Source organism: Bradysia coprophila, chromosome II (assembly GCF_014529535.1).
Source record: "Bradysia coprophila strain Holo2 chromosome II, BU_Bcop_v1, whole genome shotgun sequence".
Lineage (NCBI taxonomy): Eukaryota > Metazoa > Arthropoda > Insecta > Diptera > Sciaridae > Bradysia > Bradysia coprophila.
Genome location: NC_050735.1, coordinates 7518885 through 7533554, shown reverse-complemented (window position 1 = coordinate 7533554; position 14670 = coordinate 7518885). Strand labels below are relative to the sequence as shown.

At 32.6% G+C, this 14670-nt stretch overlaps 1 protein-coding gene across 3 annotated transcripts in view; it reads left to right on the top strand.

The window, feature by feature from the left end:
* Positions 1-3063: 3063 nt before the first annotated feature.
* LOC119069864 (innexin shaking-B) overlaps positions 3064-14670 on the top strand; it is a 123744-nt gene continuing 112137 nt past the window's right edge. For all 3 annotated transcript variants that reach the window (XM_037174054.1, XM_037174048.1, XM_037174039.1), the window contains exon 1: positions 3064-4629. The gene's annotated coding sequence lies outside the window, so the exon portion shown is untranslated. The remainder of the gene's footprint in view (positions 4630-14670) is intronic.

Genomic DNA, 14670 nt, shown 5'->3' with positions numbered 1-14670 from the left:
CAGTAATTTTTTCAGTTGATGCCCAATTTTTCAGTATTTTTCTAAACCTACCTTTCGTCTGGGCTTGGCTAAGTCATCTGTTATCATACAGATAAAAAATATTTATTTTTACCAGTTTGAAATGCAATAAAATTCCTGTTGGATTCAATTTTAATTCCAACAAAAGATTCAGTTGCATACTGTTAACCTCTAAACGTTTTAAATCAATCGACAACACCGGCAAGAATAGAATTGATGGTTAGACTAATGAAGTAAAAGATTTTGTAAAAAGTAGTCCACTGGGCTGCCCGCATTGAAAATCGTACTTTTCATGTTTCTTGCACTACTTTCAACGCCCGCGGCCCGCAACATGTAATAGTATTTTACATGACTGGGGATAAAAAGATGAAAAGTAGAGTTTTTGTGTGGATTTTGTTGATCCAAGGCAAAATCCACAACAAATCCCAAATCAGAAAACATGTCGAATTTTACTTTTCTCTCCATGTACTCCAGTGAAATAAGTTCATTCTGGCGAAATGAATGTCAGTGCTCCATTTTGTTTTTGTGAACCAACTTCACTGCTAAGACATTTCATACATATTAACTAGAGTGAAGTTATTTCATCATAAAAAAGTGCGCATAGAATGAGCACTGAAAAAAATGTGGGTCCTCTACATACCAACGGAGGTTTCCTATTTCCGAGTGCATTATCTATAAATATATCAATCAGTTTCTCTAAAATACAAACTTTTTAGTAGCTCACTGTCATGCGCTGTCATTCACTCACCTTTTGACTGTCATTTTCTTTTTTTACTGAATGAAAATGTAAAGCTAGCAATTGAATGTTGATGTGGTTTCTGTACTGTCGCACTTGCACCTAAACATTTTATTGCAAATCATTTGTTATTGAATATCAACTAATGTAATTTCCGAAATGCTTAAAATAATAAATTTTACATTAATATGCGGTTTGCAATACCTAAGTACCGGAAAATTGTGATTATTATTTAAAACAATCAACACACTGCTGCAGATGTCAATACACATTTGTGCAAATATTTAGTCATATCATTAAATTACAATGTGCTAGAATGTACATAAATTATGGAAAATTTAATTACAAATAAATATTTTATTGATTAACGAAACATATAAAAATTGGTTGGGATGTTGACACAGTCATGTTCGCATGACTAAAACATACATTCCAACCGAAACAATTGATTGTTTTCAAAATATTATCGTTTATACTGTGTTTACTTTTAATGATTTCCATTGAGCTCAAAACTGTTATCAAATTGATTAACATTAATTTTCCGCAAAATTTTCCGAATGGAAATAAAACAACCAACGGATTGTTAAGGAGGAACTAACTGAATTGATGAATGGCAATTTTATTTATTTTTTTATTTATTGCTGGCCAATAATTTATTGAAAAATGTGTGTCGTTCCATTAGCTTTACCATATTCATACATGAATGCAGTAACGCCCTATCACAAGCCTATTTTCATTTCGATAAAATGCAAAAATGTAATACAACAATATGGCTTACAACAAAAAAATTCCAATGACATGATTTATGCGGCAATGAATGTTAAAGTTTAAAAAAATGCAGAAAGTATGTCAATTGCAAACATGCTAAAATCTCCAATTCATTTGCCGTATAATGCCAATGGATAACCATTTTTAAAAAGCATCAAAAACATCAATTTCGAAATTAAAAAAGGAAGAAACTGCGCCTATTATGCTTGGAAAATCTACTACTTCCTACCGGCCTTATTCTAAGGAATTCGAATTTTCACCTCCAGTTATTTGTAGAAAAAATGTCCTTCCTTCTCAGTGTGTTTATTCTTTTCAACTTTTCCACGTAACAACTAGTTTGGACGTAAATAAGAGAATCTAGCGATTTTTTCTCGTGATTTTGAATTTTAAAAGTGCCTAAAATCAATCAATTACATTATGTAATTTTTCATGAAAAGGGACGAAAACTCCAAAATTAAACTCCGAAAGCATGAAAAGATGTACAAGTACTTTTTTGGACAGTTGATTTTAAACCTTTTTGCTTGTAGCCCTTACTTCGTTTCTAGCCGTAGGCATGAAAATTACTGTCTTACTTGGACATTAGTGTATTTGGTGACAGAGCCTCCGAACCTAGAAATACTCACACAACACAAAATGTCTCCTTTTTAACAAATTCCACATGGTGTGACCCAGTGTTGAGATTCTTGACTGTAGTACTGAAAGTGCTAGGTTCGATTCTCGTAAGGTATGTTGTAAGAATTATCTACTTATCGTTACTGAATTACACACGTCACTGAATTATACTTTGACCATAAGAGATATAAATCCTGGAGAAACTTTGCGATTCAAAGTAGTGGTAAGTAGTTGAGAAAGGTTGCTTTTATGGAGAAATTTTCCCAAATTTTCAGTCATTTTCCTGAAAATAATTTTTGGAAAAATTAGGGAAAATATAGGAAAATCGGGGAATAATTGAAAATGTTTTGTCAAAAATAGTCTTTGCTGACACGACAGGCCTTTCCATTTTTTTTTTTAAATTTCGTTCTTCAGTTGACATCAATACCTTAATTTTGAAAACAATCTCGATTTCTTACGATTTTCTACAGCCGAGATTTACACTAGCCTTCCCTAGTTAGGTCCCTTCTAAGGCTGAAAATAAAAAGTCGTAGAAGAAATGTTCTTTTTCGTATTTGGGTAGTTTTTATAGGGCATAGGTTTCTGATGGACTAAAATCATCGTGTGGCACTGTGAGGATTGAAAGCCCACAATATATGCAATTGCTTTATAGCAGTTTTCAAGAGAAAAAAAAAATGCCGACCGTGTAGGTTTCCTTTGAATGCCTAATTTGCTTCCATATATAAAAATATAAATCCGCAACTAATGAAAGGAAAATTTTTATCCGAGCCCAAAATTTAACCTACAAACATATATTTTAAAAGAAGAAAACTAAAACGGAAAAATAGTTTTTTTTTTCTTTCCATTCTGTGTACACATATTGTCAGCAGTCAGTGATTTTTTTCTTCTTCTTTCTTTTCTGTGTTTTCTATTCAGTTGAACGACGACGGCTGACGTCGCGTCATATAGTAAAAAAAAAGATAAAGTAAAATAACGTTAAGCTTTAGTTTTCCATTTGAGTGTTCCGCGTGCGCGTATAATACTGACTGTAGTACCACACGCGGTGTTTTCTCTATTACACTATATACCGATCTTCTCTTCTCACTACACCGTTTTCTGTTTGTGTATCTGTGTTGTATCCAACTCTACATGGAATCGAATGAACAGAATGCTATGCATGCAATATTACTAAAGTAGTGGTAGTGGGAAAATATTTTAACCGAATATTTTTGATGAGCACATTTTCTTGAGTCATACAAATGCACATTTTCGATTATGTCGGACGGGAGACGGGTGTGAAAGAAAATGTTGTTGCGGTTGTTCGGCATTTTTGAATGGTGATGAATGGAAAACAAAACGAACTGTCTTCTGTCTATTATTTTTGTAACTTAACAATTATCCCAACAATACACTTCAAACGACACAACGCCACACATTCGACATACCGAAAGAACGTAAAGTAAAAATAAAAATAAATAAAAATAAAAGATAAAATCTGGAAAAGTTGATATTTTCTTTCGGTCATTGTTCAGTTGTTTTGGGAACACAATTCAAAATAAATAATAAAAAAATATGTGAAAAGTGATGGATAAATATAGTGATGGAAAATGAATGAATTCTTTATGCTTAGTTAACTTGTTCGGTTAAATCGCGGCAGCTATTAAAATTAGATTAGTTGATGTAAATATTTACGAGAAAAAACCACACGAATATTATCCAACTCGCTTTTGTGTGTATCGACGATTTTTACTTTTAATTTCATTTTTTTTGGGTTAATTTGATTACTGTGCGAATGGATATTCGAATCGAAAGTGATATACAGTTTGGTGTGAACGGAATAATTATGTGAATTTTGGAATGGCAATTAGATGAAAAATATATTAATAAACGAGAAAAATTCGAGTAGAAAAGATCTATTTAGCCAGTTATAAATGCACTATTTTAACAACAAACAGAAACAAAAAAAATTATAACAAATGATGACGTTAACGAGTTTTACCCTGAAAACATAATTAATGTGTTATCACTGGGCGAGAAATTTGATGATGAATGATTACAATTGAAATTTTGCAGAATAATTTTCGTAAACGAAAAACACTGAATTTGAATTTTCTAAAACCTGAAAATTGTCGACAATGATGAATGAAAAACATATAGTGAACCCAGCAATGTTGTATTTGAATAAAACTGGAAATAATTATGATGCTGCAGGATATAAAGTTATAAAATGAAGTGAATGTTTCATACAGCAGTGTGGGAAAAATTAGAAAGTTTTCCATAAAAAACACTTTTATGCTTTTTACGGGTTCACAGTCATTGTTAAACTGGAAACTAGAAATAAACCGGACACACCAAGTGTTCCATGCACTTAGCTATAATTATGTAATGCCTTATTACAAGCAAAATATAAATGAAAAAGAAAAATATATTCGAGAATAGTGTTGTGTGTGGAAAATGGCTTTGGCATTGACAGCACAAATTGTTTTGAATATTTCCGGTAATTTACATGCCCCAAAGTGAGTAACTTTTTGTACAATTTCTATTTTAGTTGCTTGTAATTAAATTTGAATTATTTATTTTATGCAATCTGGTGCTATTTAACTTGCCAAAAAAGTTTTTTTTTAAGTGGAACAAATGATATCCGCTGAAAAGGGTAAATTAAATTCAACTAAATACACTCGAGTACAATTGCTTCTTCTATTGTACAAAACTGAAATTTCGAGAATACGATATTTCGATTCTGTTTCACATGAAAATTGAACATGATTTAATGCAAAAACGGGAAACAAAATCTTTCAAACTTTTCCATCTGATTTGTTTTGAATTTCAATGTAAACATTTGACTTGGCGAAGTTACGAGCATTTGAGTACAGCGAATTAACTAACCAGTTTACAGTTGAAGATTGAAAATTAACTATTTTCAATTTTGATTATTATTGAAGAAAGATTTCAAAATGTCATGTCAAATTACCACGAAGAGAAAAATAAAAATAAAAGTTCTCTTCTCTTCAGAAAAATAAAAAAAAATTCCATCCAACATTTTCCATCCGTCGGGTTTAATTATAAATCAGACGAAAAGTCTGTTGAACATGTTTTCCTTTTATTTATGTTGAGCGCGGTTAATCAAGGTAGACTTGAAAATTAATTATGCTTTGTGAAGTTAAGGTCAGGAAGCTTGTTCGGAAATTTAATCTTTTGCGATTCTTTTAATGAACATTTCCCTGCGAGGAATTTTCATTTCAACGGAATATATCTCTCTCTCTCTCCTTTGTGCGGTTGCATTTCGATGTGGAAATCTTTTGTTTTTTCACTGTCGACTTTCAATTAACTTCAATCTCTGAGCGCATCATTTTGGTTGAGTGGTTTCTGTTAGAATTCTTCTATTTTAGTGATGTCAAAAAGTACTGAATTGCACTACTAATTTAATCAAAACGATTCCACGAAAATAGCTACTTTTCTCTACAAATTACCAAATGAAAATGAACCCTTAACCCAATTTTGTTAAATGTAACGTTGACATATATTCAAACCACACAATTTTTACATCCCGTTTTCAATTTACGAAAAGTGTTCAGTAATGTTCTATCCCTTTTTTTGGAATTATTAATCACAAGTATGGGGGGAACCACAACCCCAATGATTTAAGTGTGTTTTGACGGAGAAATTGGCAAAGAATATCCACATTTTACAGAAGAATTTTACGAAAAATTTAAATCATCGAACACATTTTTCGACAGTATGCTTTTCACGCATGTCGTTCGCAGTCCGTAGATGTGATTGGCCTATAAATATTATTTTTCCATTCCATACGACATGAATGGAAAGGCAACCTTTCCAAGTTTCTAAGTTGTTGGAGACCAAAATCGTATTTTCTTTAGTGATGAACCAACTTGCGCAAGAAAAAGTGCTGCAAAAAAGACGACGTCTCTATGCAATGTTTCTGTAAAAGTTAATAAATTCGATAAAGAGCAACGACTCCCTGAATTTTCAAACAGCGATCAGACCTAGGGGCAAATGACACTGGAAAACTTTGTCATATAATTCTGATTCTCAAAAATTTTCTTGATTTTCCGGATGGGATTTCCTCGTAAAACCTTTCAACCTAGTATGAAAAATTTACATAACTATTCAGGTAGATTGACCTCGGAAGTACTGATAATAATAGCTTAAGCATGACTTAAGATGATCTTTGAGATTTTCTATATGATTCTAAGACTTTGGTATTTATCCCATGATTCTCGTGAACATTCCCTCTCCTTGCATACTGGAGCTACGTCATTCATTGTACTAGGTTACTTTTATCGAAAATAAATGAAATGAAAATTCTCTAAATCAGTGGGTGATTCTTTGAATCAATCCGTGATTCTCTGAATAAATCCGTGATTTTCCAGACAACTTCGTAATTATTTCTACCTTAAGACACAATTGTCCGGAGTCGTTCACCCATCGGATCAGATTGATGATGATCATCTTTGAAACTAATCACCTGCTTAACAATGAAGGTTCCTTTTAGTTAGTTTTACGCTACAATTACATTGATCAGCTCCAATTGCTATCCAGAGTCCAATATACAATTGTAAAGTAATCATTGGTTTTAATTAAATGTTCGATACATACCCTATTAAGAGAGTCCTTCCTCATTTACAATTATTCTAATTGCTTTAATATATTCTTCGTACAACACCAATACGATGCTGGCGTATAAATCAAAAACTAATTCAGTTCCGAATAAATTGCTTGCGGCGGTAGCAGTACAGGCAATTTATAATGAAATTATTTTAGCCCGGATGATAAATTTCAGAATTATAAATAGTTAGCGGCACAACCGATTATAATATGATATAACATTAATCTGGAGGAAGGAAAATATTTATTTACTTTTCGTTGTGTCGCCTAGTTTCTAATTTAACTTTATTATTCAACATTTTCGCTGTCCAGTTGTTGTTTTTTTTTTGTTGGTGTGCAGCATCATCATCAAAACCGTTTCTTTTTGCATGGAAATGAAATCCACAGCTGTTCGAGTATATTTTGGCAGTTCGTTATATATTTACGTCATGCATATTTGACAATTCGTCAAATTAATTTTCTTTTTTCCGCTTTTTCCTAAATTTGGAATTTTCTATTTTCTTTTCTAAAAATGTTCATGTGGAAAAGAAACAAAAGAAAAAAAAAACTTTTTTCGCCAAATAAACTTTTGAAATTAAATTCTTTCCTCTCCCGCTCATATAACATCAGTGCATTGCACAATATAAAAGTCGAATATTTTATGGTTTCACAGTCGATCAATGAGAAATGTCTAACTTTCAAAGAGAATAATTTACTGCTTAAATATGCATACTGTTTCGAAACTCATACCAAGTATAAATTCTCATAAATTCATTTCCGAACGTAACATCTCGTATTGTTTTCGCGGATCTGGAAAGTGGCGATGAAGTTCATATCCCGATAGCATTAGTTAATGAACAACCTAATGGACCTTCAGCTATATAGATGGCTAGCATCTTACAAAAACAACCTCAATTGTTACAGAACAAGGTATTCTTACTTGCTGAAGAAGCCTAAGATTTCGTCGAACTATGGTAAATGTTGGCTGCTTTATTCTGGTCCGACTTTGTTCAATGGCCTTCCGCCAACGATCAGGAATTCTTTTATCCTTAATCAATTTTGTCGTTCATTAAAAGCGTATTTACTGACGCGACTTGATTTAAGTTAAATTAAATATGTTTCGTTCACGATCGAATAATGAGCATAAGTCTAACTTCTGTCTGTATTGAATTTAGTATGGAGATTTGAGCTTGCTACCATCACCTCATGGTACGTTTTGCCTAGCTAGTTTCCTTTTGTTTCCTTGCTAGTTGTCCTTGTTGATCACTTATACTGTTTTATCAATTTATCTGTTTACGTTTAACTGTTGTAGCTCCTTAAAATTGTAACGCATACTGGAGCTACGCGGTGCGATTAGTTTAAGAAATGATTTTTGGAAATATATGAAAATGAAATTGATTGAAAACAATTATTATAGAATCTGTTACTTCTTTTGTTCTAAGTAATTTCAGTAGATTGAACCAAAATCTTGTACTTCATCTCTTTTAACAAAGAATTTGTCATATAAGGACATAATAAGGTGCTAATTTTTCAAGAAAATCAAGAATGACTCAAACTAATCTGAAATAATGTAACTCTCTGGAAAAGCAGAGGAAAAACTAATTTTTTAATTTTCAACTATACTCTACACTGTAGAGTCTACAGGAACTCTCATCAGCTCAAACCGCATTAATTGATGATAATGATAGTTAATTAATGACAATTTGACATTTGGGGTTTAGCAAAATGTCAGGATTTCGCCCATTTCAAGAGAATGCGATAATCTTATATACCAACAACGTTATTAATTATAACGAGTCAGTTCTGGCTAACATTTCATGAATAATTATTCTTTTTCTCTCAATATGCAAATATTTAATGCTAATGCTACTTTCCAAGTGAATTTCATTATTTCAAAATAATTTGGGTACACTGATTCCAAAAATGCAAACCGAGGTGAAGAAAGGTGCATCTGTCATGTCACATGTAGTTGTTATTCACTTTAGAAGGTTTAGGTAGAATTCACACTCATCCGTTCATCCGTTTTGCCTCCGTTTAGCTCTCAGCTTTTCTGACAGATCTAAAAAACTAATAAATAAAATAGAAGCGTGGCTTACGTAGACGGATGAACATATTCTGTATACCGATGAATTTTTCTTGAGTGGGAATCCAGTCTTACCCCCAGAGTTGGGTTGCGCTATTTTTTGTGATGAATTATTTTTTCCCAACTCTGGTTTACTCTGTATATGGTTTCTCCGTAACAAATTTCATTAGAGATAAAAGTTAATTCTGAAATAACTTGGTGAAAATTAGAAGTCTTCTATTTCTTTAAAATCATCAGCAACTTGACATCATATATTAAAGGTGGGATTTTAATCAAAGCCAAATTTCATTACGGCTGTTGTAGAGTATGGACATTTGACTTTGTAGGAAATATCTATCTGCTAATTTCGAACCAGCTGAATTAACAGGTTGAAGATATAACTCTGAACCAAGTTAGATGAATTGGCATTGACAGCTATTATTCTGCAAGAGTTTTATTGAAAAATTGTTGGGCAATTGAAGCAGGTGTAGAAATGCTTAGAAATTCTATTGAAGTTTAGAAATTCTAATAATTTTTAGACATTATGCTTTTGTTTATAAATTTCAAGCAATTTCTAAAAAATTTAAAGTTTTATGAAATTTTAGAATTTGTTAGAAATACAGTCGGTGACTTTCAAATAAGCTGTAACAGCTGATCAACTAAAACAAACAGATGTGCTAATGCTATACGGGTGAACAATGTACGGGGTAAAACCATTTAAAAACGTAAAATCCTATTTCATTGTAAGAGTGGATCAGCTGAAAAACAGCTGAAAGGAAATACGCCACTTATTTCAAAGTAGCTGACTGTATTTGAAATCTTAGCAATTTTTTAGAAATGTAAGAATTTTGTTTTAGAATGTGTAGAAATTTATACAATTATCTGGCAAATGAGATACAGAAGTGGAATGTTTTACGTGTGCAAAACAGTAACTCATTTTTTAACTTTAAATTAAATTACGACGCAATTGAAACGCAATCACTGCTAAGTTTATTAGTTAAAGTTATTATTCCAATTGCCAATCATTTCTCAGCTGAAAATATTTCATATTAAAACTACAGTTTATGGTTCATAAAAATCTGCCAAGATCGTTAAAGTCAACTCGGACTTAACGAATGAAATATGAAAGCTTCTAAAGGTACTCCTTAAAAAATGAATTGCATTGGTACAACGGAAATATTAAGACAAAGTGAACTGATGCAAAAGTCAATTTGTACATTACCCATTCTGTTTTCGAAAAAGCTCAAAACTTTGGTTTTGCTTGAGTCTATGACAAGGGTGTTAGTTATTAGTTGTTCACGTTATAGTGTTCTTTGTTGGTTATCGCCTGCAGCTAATTAAAATGAATATTGGATTTCCGTGTCGATTTCTCAAATAATTTCTTGATATTATATCAAAATGTTGTTGCGAGAAGAATAATTTATTAGAGAAGCTTTTAAATAATATAAATTTCTGCTCTAATTGAAGTGGTTAACAAAGTGAAATAAAAAGTACACTTTGCAATATTATTCGATACGTAATACGAATTTATACATATATTTGACGTCATCACATCGTTTCAGGATACACGAGAAAGTTTCGCAACCGCCAGTTCTGACTTAAGCGTTAAAAGCAAACATTATTGAATGTTAAGTTGGGATATTCATTTATTATTTGCATTCTAACATTTTCACTTGAATAAAACTGGGTATATGCATAGAACATAGTTTGATCGCTTTCCGTCGTCACTATCAAATTGTTTGTATATTTAATGCACACATTGTGGGTAAAGATCGTATATAGATGTAACTACGTGTTCACGTAGCTTTTCGTAGTAGTTATTGTGTTTTGATATATTGGCAGAGTGAAATGATTGTGATTAATTTATTCATTTATGAATATTTAATCAAATGATTTCGGATACAAACTTTTTCAATTATAACAACTATCATAATCTCAGTACCGTTAGGAAGCTCTTTCCGTTTGATGGCATACTCGTATAGTTTTCGGTATTTTTGCTATTCCCCCCAATCGATTATTTCCTCTCTCGTGGTAGCATAACTAAGTTCCAAACTAAAATATCCAGTGCCGCAATGGGCATACTGGGAATTCTCAATGTTCCCGAAGGGCTTTGTGCCTCAGTCTAGCAACGATTTTTTTTTAATAATTTCAGACATTAAACTGTTTACACTGTTTAGGAGTCTAAACTTGAGACTCATTTAACCTAGGAGAATTTTAGCTTCGGCCCAAAGATTCTAGTAGGGCCTAAAGATACCACCAAAGATTCTAGCCCCAATTAACCAAATTCTTCCTTTCCGAAAATTCGGAATTCCTTCGGAAACGAACAATAGTGACATCCGAATTTTCGGAGAGGAAGAATTTGGTTAATTGGGAGCATGGTCCAAAGATACTAGCAGAGATCAAAAGATTCTACATAAGATTCTAGATGTTGATTCATTTTTCATCAAACAAAACATGTCTCATGTCCCTGGGTCTTTACCTTTAATTAACTAGAAAAGAATTCTCCATTTTCTGATCTTTCAAAGAAATTTTTTTACAACTCGCTCCGCTCGGTATACAAGCTACAGGTTGTCATATAGCTAAAATAATGAATTTTAAGTTTTTCAAACATTTTATTAATTAATTTGGTAATCATACGGGTTGGAATGAATTATAAATTATGTCTATACGCATTCGCATGAGCCAATGGGTCTTATTCGATACGGTTGCCCGAATAGGTGGGCCTTTTGAGTTTTTTCCCGACAGGCTTTTCTGAGCCGGCACTGTACCTATCTGATATTATATTACTCTGACAGGTAAAAAAAAACGACCAAAATTTTTAAACATCGCTTCAGGCCCATCATCATCATTTATGCAATCTGTTTGTAGAGTTATTGAGCACAATGCATCCGAATTTATTTCACTTAATGAGAAGAGAATATTACTTATGGTCATTAGTCGCAGTGAGTTTATTCAAACATATGAACACCGCGAAATTTCTGTCAACTTCAACGAGCAATATACGATATATACTGTGTATATTATACACTCGATTCGCAATTGGGGAAATGACGATGATAATTAATGCACCACCACAACTTGCCTCGTTAACCATTAGTGTCATTAGTGTGTTTGCTAAGTTACGTTGCACAATGGGAACGAATGGAATATCAAGAAAATTACTGGGACAATGACTAAAACCGGAGTAGATCAATTAATAGATGAAGAGTCACTTCAATTGCGACACTTACTTTTCATACGGATTGTTAGAGACAATTCAACCAATTTAAAGAAATTGTCTGGGGGCGTCGGATACTCCCCACGTAAAATTAATCACATGAAGCGACATAATATTACAACCATCCCATGCATAATCGAGGATCACAAACATAATAAATCGTACCAAATATAATCAAAATATTCGCTCGTTCAGAGTTATATATAACTGAAATGTGCAAACAAATATACACAAATGGCATAAAGCAACCAGATTTGTTTCCAAATTTTATAATTTATACCCACGGGCCAACGGGTGAATTAATTAAATGAAAACTAATGAAAAGTATAGCTGCAGTTCCATTTCTCTATTTGTGTTATGAAATTGTTTATCAATTACTAAAATATTCGGTTTTTTTTTGGGTTGGCGATGAAACGCTCCATGGGAAAATGGATATTGAACCTAGAGGCTTTCAGTTAGAAATCGAATGGAATATGTTATGGGAGAATGGAAATTCGTATGGAAAAATATGCACTGGAGGATATGTATATTCCATATAATCTAATTTCAACTATCGATGGCTTCGCTAATACTGTTACGTAGATTTTTGTGTCACACTATCCAAACTTTGGCTTTTTCAGCGAAAGCCAGAAAAATTGGTATACGTTTCGCTTGAATTTCGTTTCGTTGAACTTTTTTTCTTTTCGTTGGAACTCTGTAATCTTAGCATAATGCATTTTATATTGAGTTTACAGATAAAATGCTTAAGACTGGGACATAAAATTTTATAGCTTCGGTTTACAGTTTTCACGTCTAGATTCTATCTGTAATGGTTGCTGATCAGAATGAATGATATACGTATCCAATCCATATACATGTGCCACAAAAATTCATTTTCGATTAGAAATTTGGAAAAATAAATTGGTTTTGAACGAAAGACTTATGCGATTAATTTAATGGCGATTGTTTGCTGGGAAGCTAATATCTTTAAATGTTTATTTTAGTTAAGCTCTTGTACTACAGTTTGTCAGGTCATACGTGTTGTACTAATTTTTAATTTACTAATTGTTGGTATTATTACAGTGCAGTAACTTTTCTCTTTGAAGTACTAGATCTGCGGTCTGTTATCCTATCTTACAATTAACGAAAGAAAATGTTCAAATTCAAAAGCTCAGCAGCGCAACATAATTACGAGCGCAACCCACTTTAAGTTCTCTTGCTAAAAGTATAGACTGACTGTTAGAGGTTTACTCGAAAATGTGGGCGTTGTCCTTCAAAATTTTTTGGTATGGTTTCTGTAAGGACTATCAACGTTTGCTTTCGTTTCACCATATCCTTTTTTCAAACTCTTATCGCCAAGTCGATATAGGGCTGATTGAAAAACTGATTACTGTTCCGGAGTCCTGAGGTCATGTGCTATGCGGTGGCATTGTCTTAGTTACAGAGACATCTTTCAGTGAAATAGTGAATATCGGTAGAATTGAGAAGAGAGAACTAAAGCCGTAATACCTATTCAGTAAACTTAAACTTATTTTTGTCCTTTAATTGGACTTTAGTCTTGCTTCAAAACGTGGTTGGGCACTAAAAATTAGGAACGTGCCGCTCGGATTATGGACGAGCGCTGTTAAATTTTTGAGATTTGACAGTGAGCATAAGAAAGCTCCTTTTTAGAGTGACAATATGCCATCGCTGAGAAAAGATAGAAAACAGTTGAGTTATTCAATGCATTCGTTTTCGCACTCAACGACATACGAAAATTTTCTACTGGCTTGGGGGAATGTAGCAAATTTCACTGATAACGAAACGTAACGGTTCCATGATAGCCAACAAAAAAACACTCAAATTATCTAATAGCATTTATCATCGTCACTTTCTTTTAATATTCTTCTTTGGAAATAAAACAGATTCTTAAAGACATCATGGTAGATTTCAACGAAAAGACATTTAAAATATGGTTGTGCATTGTGTGTTTAAATTAAAAATTATTTTCCCAAATAAAAGCGAATCGTAAAAACTCTAAGACGAAACATGTTTTGGAAGCAAAACCTACATGACAAATGTAACGAGAGTTTCGCTTCAAATAATGGAAGCTTGAAATGACCCCCCGACCAGTACGAATAAAACTGAATGAAAAAAAAAGTTTTTTTTTAACTCAGTGAAACTAACATCAAACTAGTAGAATATTAAAAGAAAAATATGTTTAACATGGTCTTCTCCACAATATCGGGCGTGTGGTCATATAAAGTGCATCTTTTTCAACTCCAAATGGAAATATGTTACTGCTTCCGTTGATGATGGTCAGCATGAAGTACATTTTATATTTTATTTATTTAGAGGCTTCACTGTACCACAAAAACTGTACGTTTTACATTGCCATTACTTGCACAATTTATGGTGTTGTTCAAAATTTTCGGCACACAAACAAATAAAAAAATTTCGCTGAAAAAAAAAATTGGAAAAAAGCAGTCGAGATCTCGTATACCATGTGGGACACATGATACTAAAAAAATATATATTGTCCTCATAGAAAGTTCGGTTGGTTTTTTTTCCCACTGTTCATTTTAATATGGCACAAAATATAAAAATTCACCTTGCGGCACATATTTTACAGACCTATCGTTGGTGGTATTATAATTTCAAATAGCTTTATATGAACACCAATCCATCCTGATATTTTATTTTGAATCTTTGTCA